This window comes from Arachis ipaensis, chromosome B1 (genome assembly GCF_059453495.1).
Source record: "Arachis ipaensis isolate K30076 ecotype BB chromosome B1, ASM5945349v1, whole genome shotgun sequence".
NCBI classification, from domain to species: Eukaryota; Viridiplantae; Streptophyta; class Magnoliopsida; order Fabales; family Fabaceae; genus Arachis; species Arachis ipaensis.
Window position 1 is genome coordinate 23,366,255 of NC_142436.1, and position 14,280 is coordinate 23,380,534.

Genomic DNA, 14,280 nt, shown 5'->3' on the forward strand with positions numbered 1-14,280 from the left:
TTCTGATAGTGATGATCTATATGAGGCACTAGCAGGCGGACATCACCACTTGCCGAACAATTTTCTGTAAGGCGCTTGGATTAGAGACGAGGAAACCTTTTGGGACGTCCAGTCTAACTTTAGTGCGTTAGAGTGTTTCCCTCACTTTTGCTAGTATGCTCAGAAGGAATAGACATGTCATAGAGTTATACTAGCCTGGGTGCCAGCTTAGGGACTTTTTGGACAGGTTAGGTCCTGGGACGTCTTATATATATATATAAATATTATATGAGTCACTAACTGAGAAATGCTGTATCACAGTTCTGTACTTGTATGACTGAGCTACTCTTGTATTATTATGTATATTATAGTGTGATGTTTTATATATTGCCTTCTACTATTCTATGAATGTGTGTGCTTATGTTTCCTTGTTATACTGTATGTATGCGACTCTAAACTACTATTATTTTTTTAAAAAAAATACTTGTAAACTCTCAAGGTGTTAACAACGAATCAGGTTTATATAACAAATAATAGTTAAAGTTAAGAGAAGCAAATTGGTAGTGCTCGACTTCTAGTATGATCATGACATACTGGAAGTTGGACCGTTACGGTCACCACTGCCATTATCATAATCATAATCATATCCATTAATCAATTAATCTCTTTGTGTATGTCTCAATGGGTAAATGGTTAAATGGGACATTGAAGGATGTGAATGAAGCCTGTTACAAAAGCCATGGATGAGTTTTATTTAGCTATAAGATTTGAGGTTTGATTTTTTTTTTAAATTATCCTTACTGAGGGGTTTAAAAATTATTGTAGATATTGATCTCTATGAATTTCTTCTCTTGTATGTTAATACCTTGATAATTTTTAGCATCATGTCTCACATTCGACAAAAGCTAGTTTCTTCCATGTCTATCTCATTATGAGTTTTGTTGTGTTTCACATGCTCTATTTAAGCTTAATTAGATTTGAAAGGAAACAGTTGACGTTTTGGAGTATTGTTTTGTGTGGGGTTCTAAATTTAGGTCTCTCATTGACCTCTTTCTCTCAATGATTCCCTATATTTAAGCTAAGAAATTTCAGAAGTTAGTGCAGTGCACGATGTTGTATATAATCTCTGTAAATAATCGGACTTTTGTAATTTGAAGAGAAACTAATTCCATTGAAAGAATAATGGTCAATCATAGATCTTCAGTTAGATATTCATGGATCCTTGTGTATAAATTTTACTGCTGTCAATATGGTAATAAAAAAAAGTTCTCTATTTAAACCAAATGTCTTTAAATAGCCTGACAATTTCACCATGAGTTTCAAACTCTAACGAATGCAGGCAAATATTATACAATTCCACTGGAATTACTGTTGAATCTTGATCAACATCTTTTTTGTAATAAATTTTTTTATATATCAAGAAAATAGTTGCCAGTATATCTGAATTTGAAAAACAATATGAATAACTAAATATCTAAACCCACACACGATTATCAATAAACCCAAACAGGTTGTATTGTATCACAATTTTAAAACGACTAATATGGTAAGTAAAGGAGGCTCATATAGGTCTAGTGGAGCCCTAGGAGGGGGTATAAGTAGCATGCGCGTGGAGCTTTGTCTCTTCATCTCTTCATTATAAGAAAACCTATCATTTTTGTCGTTGTCTTCATTTCCGAGGTCTCTTTCAATTCTTTTTTCAATTTTTTCTTCTTTTCTTTTAATTTTCTTTTCCTTCAATTTTTGTGTTAAAAAGATATAATTTTTCTGGTACATTATTTTTGTGCGTTAAACTTCTGTGACCCAAGTAGCATAGGACTATGTGAGGGGTTTTGTGTGGTTTTATATGATGCTCTTATTTTGCGTGGGGTTTCAAATTTAGGTCTCTTATTGACCTCTTTCTGGCAATGATTTCTTATATTTAAAGAAAATACTCAGTTTGGTTCCTAAAGTTACACTCGAGTCTCAATTTAGTCTTTAAAGTTTTAATTGCCTCAATTTAGTCCTTAAACTTTTCAAATTTTAATTACGTTAGTCCCTGCGGTAGTTTCTGTCAAAGAGTCAATTAAAAAATTTAGGGACTAAATTGAGACAATTAAAACTTCAAGGACTAAATTGAGACTCGAGTGTAACTTCAGGAACCAAAATGAGCATTTTCTCTTATATTTAAGCTAAGAAATTTTAGAAGTTAGTGCAGTGCATGATATTGTATATAATGTAAGTTTAGTAAAGCTAATTATAGAAAAGAAAAAAAAAACCTAAATAATGAAAGGAGAAAAACACTCCTGAGTAATAGCCATCAAACTTTGATGGTGGAGAGAGAGAAAGAATAGTAACCTCATGTTAGGGTGGTTTACGTAACAGAGGTTCACTTATAAATTGAAAATCTTTTCATTTTGTTTTCAATCAAGTCATCCAGATAGAATAACATAATATTTCTTTAAGTAGTTTTCTCCTATATATGTAGAGAAAAGTGTGTTCTCCTTTTGTCAAGAGAGAGTGCTATTGTAGTCTCCTTGTGATAGAGAGAAGTTGTAATTCTCAAAAAAAGTTATTCAATTGTTTCCATATTTTATACAAATTTCTAATTTTTCATCTCTATATATTTTGCTGTGTCATTTGTCTGGTACTTAACAGTGGTATCAGAGTTAAAGGTTGCTGATTAATATTTTTTTCCGCTGTGAGTTACCGTCTAAAAAAAGACAGCAAAGTATGAAATTTCAAAATTCAATGGGAGTAATTTTTCCATATGAAAATTGAAGATAAAAGCCATTATGAGAAAAAACAATTGCATGACAGTAATTGAAGGTAGACCAACTGGAATTATAGATGAAAAATGGAAGGAGATGGACAACAATGCTGTTACAAACTTACACTTGGCACTAGCTGACTCAGTTTTATCAAGTGTAGCAGAGAAAAAGACAGTAAAAAAAATTTGGAATGCTCTCACCAAATTATATGAAGTCAAGTCACTTCACAACAGGATATTCTCAAAGAGAAGACTTTATACTCTTCGAATGAGTGAGTCTACATCGACAACGGATCACATCAACAATCTAAATACGCTATTTTTCCAACTCTCATCGTTGGAATATACCATAGCAGAAAACAAACGTGCAGAGCTCTTACTTCAAAGTCTACCAGATTCATATGATCAGCTTATCATTAACTTAACTAATAATGTTTTGACTGATTATCTTTTTTTTTATGACATGGTTGCTGCTGTTCTTGAAGAAGAATATAGGCGCAAGAATAAGGAAGATAGATTAGAGAACTCAAAACAAGCAGAAGCTTTGTTGATGACAAGAGGGAGATCAATGGAGTGTGGTTCCACTGGGAGTCAAAGTAGACCAAAGTCATAAAGTAAGAAGCAGGTCAAATGCTACAATTGTGGTAAGAGAGGACACTTCAAGAAAGATTGTTGGAATAAGAAGAGTATAGAGAAGGTTCCAGAAGGATCAAGTTCTCAAGGATGTGTTGTGAGCACCTCTGATGATGGAGAAATTCTATATGGCGAAGCAACGATTAGTTCTAAAGGCAGCAAACAGCTCATTGATGTTTGGATTATTGATTCAGGAGCAACATGGCACATGACTCCTCATCGTGATTGATTTTGTACATATGAACCTGTCTTGGGAGGATCAGTGTTTGTGGAAAACGCTCATGCCTTAGAAATTGTTAGAATGGGTACTGTCAAAATAAAAATGTTTGATGATTCTATTTGTTCACTTCAAGAGGTAAGACACGTGAAAGGCTTGAAGAAGAATTTGTTGTCGATTGGGCAATTGGATGAACTTGGTTGCAAGATCCATATTGAAGGTGGGATCTTAAAAGTTGTTAAAGGAGCTCTTCTGGTAATAAAAGCAGAAAAGATTGCAGCAAGTCTATACATGCTTATAGGAGATACTTTGCAAGAGGCAGAGGCATCAGTTACTTCAGCAAGCCAAGAAGAAATGACGATGATATGGCATTGCAAACTGGGCCACATGTCAGAACGAGGCTTGAAGATTCTTGTAGAACGTAATCTCATTTCCGAGCTCAAATTGGTAAACTGACCGTTTTGTAAGCACTGCGTTACAAGCAAGCAACATAGATTGTAGTTTGGTAGATCAACCTCTCAGAGCAAACACATATTGGAGTTGATTCATTCTGATGTGTGGGAATCACCGGAGATGTCCCTAGGAGGAGTAAAATATCTTGTATCATTTATTGATGATTACTCTAGGAGGCTATGGGTGTACTCGATCAAGAAGAAGTTAGACGTATTTGCGATATTTAAAGAGTTCAAAGCAAAGTTAGAACTTGAATCCGAAAAGAAGATCAAGTGTTTAAGGATAGATAATGGAGGAGAATATGCCGATGGTGATTTTATAACATTTTGCAAGCAAGCAGGTATTCAATGGCAATTCACAGTTGCATATACGCCTCAGCAAAATGGTGTAGTAGAGCAAATGAATAGGACTCTCATAGAAAGAGCATGAGCTATGTTGCAAACTGTAGGTTTAGCCAAGTCTTTTTGGGCAGAAGCTGTTAAAACTGCCTATTATGTGATAAATCGGTCACCATCAACTGCAATTAGGTTGAAGACACCAATGGAGACGTGGAAAGGTAAGCCACCTAATTATTCTTCTTTACATATATTTGGTTGTCCTGTGTAGGTGATGTATAATTTCTAGAAAAGAACAAAGCTGGACCAATAGTCTAAAAAATATATATTCTTGGGTTATGCTGACGGAGTTAAGGGGTATCGTCTGTGGGATCCCACTGTCTACAAGGTAGTTGTCAGTAGAGATTTGATATTTGCAGAAGATGAATTGCAAAAAGAAGACAACATTGTTAAAGAGATAACAACTGTTCAAATAGATGAAAAATATAGAGAAGATGATCTTTCTGAAGCAGAATCATAACACGAAGAACAAGAAGCAGAGGTCAATGACATAGAAGTTTGTCAATCCACTTGACAAAGAAGAACACCATCATGGAACTCAAATTATGTTTTGACAAACCATGATGCATATTTTCTTTTGACAAAAGATGGAGAGCCAATAACTTTTATGGAGGCTATAAGAAATCCAGATGTTTCTATGTGGATGACAGTAATGTAAGAAGAAATTGAGGCAGTACATAGGAACCATACCTGAAAACTTGTTGAACTTCTAGCATGTCGGAAAGCCATTGGTAACAAATGGGTATACAAGATCAAACGAGATAGTAATGATCAGGTGGAACGATATCGTGCAAGATTGGTTGTCAAGGGATATACTCAGAAAGAAGGTGTTGACTTCAATAAAATATTTTCTCCAGTGGTGAGACTAACTACTATTAGAGTAGTTTTGGTTATGTGTGCTGTATTTGATTTACATCTAGAGCAATTAAATGTAAAGATTACTTTTCTTCATGGAGAATTTGAAGAAGAGATATATATGCTCCAACCAGAAGGTTTTGAAGAACAAGAAAAAGAAAACTTGGTTTGCAGGTTAACTAAATTTCTGTACGGTCTAAAGTAGACGCCAATGTGTTGGTATAAGAGATTTGATTATTTCATTATTAGCCTTGGATACAACAAACTTAGTTTAGATCATTGTACCTATTATAAGAGGTCTGGTGATAATGATTTCATCATTCTGCTGTTGTATGTGGATGACATATTGGTGGTAGGTCCCAACAAAGATCAAATCCAAGAATTGAAGGCACAGTTGGTTAGGGAGTTTGATATGAAAGACTTGGGACCAGCAAACAAGATTTTAGGGATGCAAATCCACCGAGACAAAAGGGATAGGAAGATTTGGCTATCGCAAAAGAATTATTTGAAGAAGATATTGCAACACTTCAATATACAAGAATGTAAGCCAATTTCAACCTCACTTCCTATTAATTTCAAATTATTCTCAAGTATGTGTCCTAGTAGTGAAGTAGAGAGGATGAAAATGTCTCGAGTACCATATGCATCAGCGGTGGGAAGCCTTATGTATGCCATGATCTGTACAAGGCCAGATATTGCTCAAGCAGTTGTGGTGGTAAGTCGATTTATGGCAGATTCGGGTAAAGAGCATTGGAATGCTGTTAAGAGGATCCTGGGATACATCAAAGGGACCTCGAATGTTGCATTATGTTTTGGAGGATCGGAATTCATTGTCAATGGATATGTCGATTCAGACTTTGCAGGTGATCTTGATAAACAAAATTTTACTACAGGATATGTGTTAATGCTTGCAGGAGGAGATGTGAGCTGGCTATGTAAATTACAGACGGTTGAAGCTTTATCTACTACAGAAGTTGAATATATGGCAGCTACATAAGCATGCAAGGAAGCTATTTAGATTCAAAGGTTGATGGAGGAACTCGAGCACAAACAACAGAAGATTCTTGTGTATTGTGACAGTCAGAGTGTCTTACACATTGCAAGGAATCATACCTTTCATTCAAGAACAAAACACATTGGAGTACAATATCACTTTGTTCGAGAAGTAGTAGAGGAAGGAAGTGTTGATATGTAGAAGATTCACACTAAAGATAACCTAGTATATGCCATGACAAAACCAATCAATACTAAAAAATTTGAATGGTGTAGATCTTCATATGGCCTATCGAATACATGGGCAACATGAATTTTGAAAATTTACCAAAATTAGCTTTAAGTGGGAGATTGTAAGTTTAGTAAAGCTAATTATAGAAAAGTAAAAAAAAAAAACTAAATAATGAAAGGAGAAAAATACTTCTAAGTAATAGCCATCAAACTTTGATGGTGGAGAGAGAGAAAGAATAATAACCTCATGTTACGGGTGGTTTACGTAACAGAGGTTCGCTTATAAATTGAAAATCTTTTCATTTTGTTTTCAATTAAGTCATTCAGATAGAATAATATAATATTTCTTTGAATAGTTTTCTCTTATATATGTAGAGAGAAGTGTGTTATCCTTTTGTCAAGAGAGATTGTTATTGTAGTCTCCTTGTGATAGAGAAAAGTTATAATTTTCAAATAAAGTTATTCAATTGTTTCTATATTTTATACAAATTTCTAATTTTTCATTTCTATATATTTTGTTGTGACATTTATCTAGTATCTAACATATAAACTCTGTAAATAATCAATTTGAAGGGAAACTAATTTCATTGGAAGATTAATGTTCAATCATAGATCTTCAATTAGATATTCATGTCAATATGATAATAAAAAAAAGTTATCTGAATTAAATCTTAAAACAGTACTAAGTTTTTTTTAAACCATATGTCTTTGAATAACTTTGCAGTTTCACCATGAGTCCCAAGTTCTAAGGAATGTGTTCGAGTATTATACAATTTCAATTGCCAGTATAATATTTACTGTTGAATCTTGATCAACATTTTCACTATAATATTTTTTTATATATCAAGAAAATAGAATTTTTTATTTTAATAAATAAATTAATTATAATAATTATTGAAATAAATAATTTATAAAATATTTACCAAAATAAATCTAAAATAGAAAATTAATTATAATAATCGTACGAATTTTTTATTTTTCAAAATTTAAATTAATCCAATTGGATCATAATTTAATCTAAAATTTTCTATGTACTCTTTTTGAGTACTAATTGATTAAACATATCATTTTAATCTCTTCTATCAACTTTTTTATGTACTAATTGCATGCTAAAAGTTTGGATTATTAATATTATTGATATTATTAATATTTTTTTATTATTTTAAAAAAAATATTTTTTTTATAAATATACGTATCTTGTTTACAGTGTAAACGAGATATAATATATTTCGTTTACAAAATGAGATATATTCTGTAAATAATATATACAGTATTTATTTTTATAAATATTTTTTAAATTATTTATCTCAATAATTATTATAATTAATTTATTTATGAGTAAAGTATTGTTTTTGTCCCCAACGTTTGGGGTAAGTTCCAAAGTTATCCCTAACGTTTCAAAATTAACTCAATGTTGTCCTACCGTTAGGGATCCGTTAACAGAATTGACGGCGGGATAAAATTGAGACGATTTTGAAACGTTAGGGATAAAAACGATACATAAAAATAAATTTTAATTTAATTTTATTTTTTAATAATATTAATTTTTTACTGTACATAGTATTCAATTATTTTTCAATTACATCTAAATAAATTACACTTAATCAAATTATTTTCATTTAGTCACCAAAAAAACAAAAAGTCACAAAAAAAAAATACTTTCATTTTAAATAAATTTAGTTTTTTTATAATTTTAAAGAATTTTGATACATTAGAAACAAAAGGTATAATTTATATTTTATTGTATATATATTATTTTTTTCTGTAGGTTTATATACTAGTCATTCTACAAATATTTCATGATAACTAAAAATCTTTAAGAGTAAAATTAAAAAAAAAAATTAATTTATTTAGAATAAAAGTAATATGATTAAGTGTAATTTATTTAGATGTGACTAAAAAATAATTGAATACTATGTATAGTAAAAAATTGATATTATTGAAGGATAAAAATAAAATTTATTTCTATGTATCATTTTTGTCCCCAACATTTTCGTCCTATTTAAGTCCCTAACGTTTCAAAATCGTCTCAATTTTGTCCCACCGTCAATTCTGTTAACGGATCCTTAACGGCAGGACAATATTGAGTCAATTTTAAAATGTTATGGACTTAAATAGGACGATTGAAACGTTAGGGGCAACTTTGAAATTTATCCCAAACGTTGGGACAAAAACAATACTTTACTCTTTATTTATTAAAATAAAAAATCGCAAGAAAATAGTAGCCAGTATATGCGAAGGATTTGAAAACCAACGTGAATAACTATATCTAAACCCACACACGCTGATTAATAAACCCAAACGGCTTGTGTTGTACTTGTATCACAATTTTGAAACGAATGATATGGTAAGCAAAGGAGGCCCATATAGGCCCAGTTGGAGCCCACAGGAGGGTGGTATAAGTAGCGTGCGCGTGGTACTTCGTCTCTTCATCTCTTCATAGACGTCGTTGAATTATAAAAAAAACCTATCATCCTTGTCGTCTTTTTCATTTCCGAGGTCTCTTCCGATTCACTTCATTTTCTTTTCCAGTCTTTTTCTTCTCTTCTTTTATTTTTCTTTTCCTTCAATATTTGTGTTGAAAAGATATAATTTTTCTGGTACATTATGTTTTTGCTCTATGATGATAATGCCCAATGATGCAAATCTCAAAAATCAAAATGTAATGAGACAGTTATGCCGTGGTTTTAAGTTCATCGATGACCTTCCCCATCTCTCTCTCTCTCTCTCTCTATATATATATATATATATATATATATATATCTTTCTTACTTTCTTTCTTTTAAATGTATACATACATACATACACACTCAAAGTTGGTGGTGGTGGTGGTGGTGATGGTGATGGTCGCGGTGGTGGTTGTGGTGGACGCAGCAGTAGTAGTGATGACCATGATCATGTTCACAACAAACAATCACACATTGTTGGAAGGCTTTTGATGAACGCCGCTGGCTTAGTAACTGTCTCTGATTATTTCGTTATAAGTAATGAGATCTGAGGGCATTTCCTACCTCTTGTTTTCTATGGCAAACCCTTTTTTGGCTTTTTGTTTCCGAAATAATATTGATTGACGCATGCAACGACAGCTTATCTACCTTTACTTTCACTGCATTATTGACCCAAATGCGCAAACTATAATTTTATGATGTTTTGATTAATTTATTTTGGTGCTACTTGGATATTTGAACCGTATGGTTTCATGTAATCTAAATGGGGGTTCTTGACCGTCATGCAATGCCAAGTAGCTCTTGTTTTGTTTGCATTTGCCTCATCGTTCAATCAATGGCAACAATAGTTTGATGGTTAAACTTCTGTGACCCAAGTAGCGTAGGACCATGTGAGGGGTTTTGTGTGGTTTTATATGATGCTCTTATTTTCTTAGATTACTGAGAACTGAAATTTCCTTTTTTTTTTTAATTCTTTCAACTGAAATTTGTGGCAATTATTTTTCTACTTACCAATGATGAAAGAAAAACACCGTTGAAATGCTACAAGGTTTTGTTCATAACCCAAGCAGCACCATTTCTCTCTCTCTCTGTCTCTCTCTGTGTATGTGTATGTGTATGTGTATGTGTATGTGTATGTGTGTGTTTGTATATATATATATATATATATCCATCTTCGATATGGTGCTTGAAGGCTGTGAATGAAACCAGCTGCAAAAGCTGTAGATGATTTGTCATTTGTAGCTAACTATGGAACCTGAGGGATCTGTATTCACTTTTTGATGGCTAAGTTGCTACATAAAAATTGATTTCATTTTGCAAGCCCGATGAGAAATTCTGTATCCTGCCCAATGATGGAACACATTTTCTAATGAGCGGTTGCACTGATTTGTTCATAACTGGTGTGCACCACCATCTTCACCATCATCATCACCATCATTCTCAGTCTCAGTCTCATCGCAACCTTCTACCCTCTTTGTCTCTCTGTCATTCTCTATCTCTCTCTCTGTGTGGGTGTAGATGGTGCACGGAGATATGGATAAAGCATGCTGCAAATGCTGTATATGAATTTCTTGTAGCTATGAGATCTGAGGAAATCTGTAGGTTCAAAGTATTTAGCCTTTATAGAATAAATTTTTCATGTAGCTGTGTGAAGTGCTTTGAATAAATGATAGTGTAAACAAGCTTGGATTACAATTGAGTACTTCAGTTGCATATTCTATGGTTTTAGTTTGCTGCTTCTTTTTTTGTGCGGGATAGTATAAATATGTTCTATTATTCTCTTTGTAGCAGAATGGATCCAGAATGGATCCTTTTATATGTTGTTTTACAAAATGTAAAGGCTATATTTTGCTGTCATTTGAGCCTTTTTTATGTGCCCAGTGATGAATGCTTATTGTAAGCTGGAACTTGAACATAATTCAAAGCCTTTTCATCCCTTCTGCCTTTTTTTCCCACTGCCATCTTGCAAAATTTGCTGCTACTTCTACTACTACTACTACTACTACTACTACTACTTCTTCTTCTTCTTCTTCTTCTTCTTCTTCTTCTTCTTCTATAGCAGTTGTTGGTGTTGTTGCAATCTTCTTCCTCCTCCTCCTCCTCTTGTCGCTCTTTCTCTTATTATTGTTATTGTTATTGTTATTAGATAATGAGAAATGACAGTGGGAAAAAGATGGTAGAGGCAGGCGGTGATCACTGCCTTAATGGATGTTAACAATTTCTGAGGGCACTGTTCGTGTTCATGGTTATTTTATTTTTTAAAAACAATATAATTTTCCTGGTACAATATATTTATAGGTTCAAAGACGATGGTTCATGATGATGCCCAATGATGCACATGTCAAAAAATATTGAGACAGTTATGCTGTGATTTTAAGTTCATCACTTTCCTTCCCTGTCTCTCTTCCTCTCTCTCTCTCTCTCTCTCTCAAATGCATATACACACACGCACTAAATTTGGTGTTGGTGTTGGTGTTGGTGCTTGCGATGATGATGATGATGATGATGAAAACTTCTATTCTGGAGGGGTTTTGATGAACGTCACTGGCTCAGTAACTGCCTTTTGATTATTTATATATACTATGAGATCTGAGGGCATTTCTCTCTAGTTTTTACACATAAATTTTTCCAATTTTTGTACCGAACTTTTACACCTTGTTTTCGATCTATAGTTTATGTACTTGGTTCAGGTCTTGTTTCCTTGGAAAAAATTAGGTTCTTTATTCGCAATTAAAACCTTTCTTTTGAAAATTGATGCATGCCGTGCATGGTCAAATTGCCTTTAGTTTGTTTGCATTTCATGTGGAAATTTTATAAAGCTTATTTTGTGGCTGGGAAGAGAGAAGGAGGGGGGAGGGGGGTGGAGTTGAGGAATTTTATGGTTCTACATGAAAATTTGATCCATATAAATCTACAATTCCGAGCTGCTTTGGTTCTGTTTGCGGTTGCCTGCTGCATAGTTCAATGACTATGTCAGGTGGTTTATGTGGCTTATTATGATTTTTAGTGCCCTTCAATTTTCGTTTACTTACCTTAGTAGCTTAAACTTCCAATCATTTTACCGTGATTCTTTATGTAAAACTGTTTTGAAATAGAGGACTGAAAATTTGTGCTTTTACTGAGGTGAAATAGTGTAACCGATAGCAAATTCATTGTTTTAAACTTATGCTCGATGATGGAAAAAACCACTATTGAATGTCTACATGGTGTTGTTCATAACTCGAGCTGCATAGTTCTCTCCCTCTCTCTCTCTCAGATACTTGCTTACTCTCTCTGTGCGTAGATTGATAGATTATAGATAGATAAATATATTATATCACTTCCAATGGTGCTTGAAGCCTGTGAATCAAAACCGCTGCAATAGCTGTAGATGAATAATGGATTGTAATTAACTATGAACCTGAGGGCTCTGGATACAATTTTTCTGTCTAAGTATATATTCGTAATTTAATTTTTGGTGCTCTTTTTTTTATAAGTTATGGATTTGGGATATTTTGGTTAGCATTTCAACAGTGTATTGTGTTAGCCCCAAAATTATCTTTAATGCTTCTACATGCATTAAATTAATAATTCTCTACTCTGCCCAATAATAGAGGAAATTGACTACTGAGCGGCTGCACAGCTTAATTCATATCCGAATGTGCGCCACCATCACTACAGCCATCTCCACTGCCACCTCTATCATCATCATGGCTATCTTCTACTCTCTCTCTCTCTCTCTCTCTCTCTCTCTCTCTCTCTCTCTCTCTCTCTCTCATGCAAATATATACACACACTCAAATGTTGGTGGCTGTGGTGGTTGCAGTTGAAACGGTGATGTCAAAGATGACAACGATCAGAATCTTGTTGGTAAGGCTTTTGAACACCACTGGCTTAGTAGCTGTCTATGATCATTAAAATTTTGTAAGCCATGAGATCTGAGGGTACTCTATATTTTTGCCCTCTTGTACTTGGAATTTTACGTGACAGGGTTTATTTGGTTTTGATATGATGCTGTGACTTAAATATTGCGTTAGTTATCTTAGTGGCTTAAATTATTGGTGTTTGCTATGGTGCCTAAAAAGTATTGCCTAATTACTAAAATAGGTAAAATAATTAATTTTAAATTTAAAAGTATGAAAGTTAAAAAATTTTAAATATTTTAAAGTTATTATAAAAAGTAATTTAGGCAAAAGTTAGGCACCAAACAAAAGGCACCATAGAATTCGCCTAAATTATTAGTGTTTAATTTTGATGATGCATCAAAACCAAGAAAATTTAGATTTAACGGCTAAACTGAAACATTGCCCCATGATGGAACAAACACTACTGAAAGGTCACGTGATGGTTTTGTTCATAACCGGAGCCTGCATCACTCTCTCTTCCTCTCACCACTCACTTAATCCGATTCTGTGGGGGGTGTGTGTGTGTGCGCGCACACGCATATGCCGCACGTGTGTGTATATATATATATATATATCAATTATTATGTATCTTCCAGATGGTGCTTGAAGGCTATGAATGAAACCGATGGAAAAAAGCAGTAGTTTATTTGTAGTTAAGTATTAAACCTGAGGGCTTTGTATTCATTTTTTCTGGTTAAGTGGCTGTACAATTGAAGGTTCTGTTTTGCTAGCTATCCCTTTTTTATTGATTTCATTTCTTGTTACTTTGCATGGACAGTATTTATTAATATTATTATTATTGTTATTGTTATTGTTATTGTTGAGTTTTGAAAGTCATGTGCTTGTCTATCCTTCTATTTTACACTTCATTTTTTATTTTGACATTGTCCTGCTGCCCAGTGACAGAACAAACAAGAAGCTGACTACTGAATGGTTTCATGGCTTTGTTTATAACCGGATGTGAACCACCACCCCCTTTATCTGCATCGTCATCATGAACCTCACTGCTGGTTGTAAATTGTGCACAAAGGATGTGGATAAAGCTTGCTGCAAAAGCTGTATATGAATTTGCTTTGGGCCATGAAATCCAAGGGTTGTGTACTATTTTTATCTCACCTCCCCACCACCCGAAAATTAACTGGGTGCAAAATCATTTTCCTTTGAAGAGCCTTCATGAGACCAGATTATCAGAAAATTGTGCATTGCTCTTATGACCTATTTTTCTTTACTCTGATCTGATATGGCTGGATGTATTGTTTTGTTCCTTTTTTGGAACTGCTAATTTGCATAGTTATTAGTCCTTTTTTTGCCATGGCCTTATGCTTATACAGTCAATATTCCATAGCATTAACTTGTTTATTTAACATTACATTTGTGAATTAGTGGTTTATGCTGTGTGGATGCTTAAATAAGCAATAGTTTCAAACTTGGACTACTATTGAGT

The 14,280-nt window shown here is 33.5% G+C and overlaps 1 long non-coding RNA gene across 1 annotated transcript; it reads left to right on the top strand.

The window, feature by feature from the left end:
- Positions 1-8,958: 8,958 nt before the first annotated feature.
- On the top strand, positions 8,959-14,148 carry LOC110270216 (uncharacterized). Its single transcript, XR_002359489.2, has 2 exons — positions 8,959-12,801; positions 13,737-14,148. It is a non-coding gene; the product is annotated as an uncharacterized LOC110270216 (long non-coding RNA).
- The last annotated feature ends 132 nt before the right edge of the window (positions 14,149-14,280 follow it).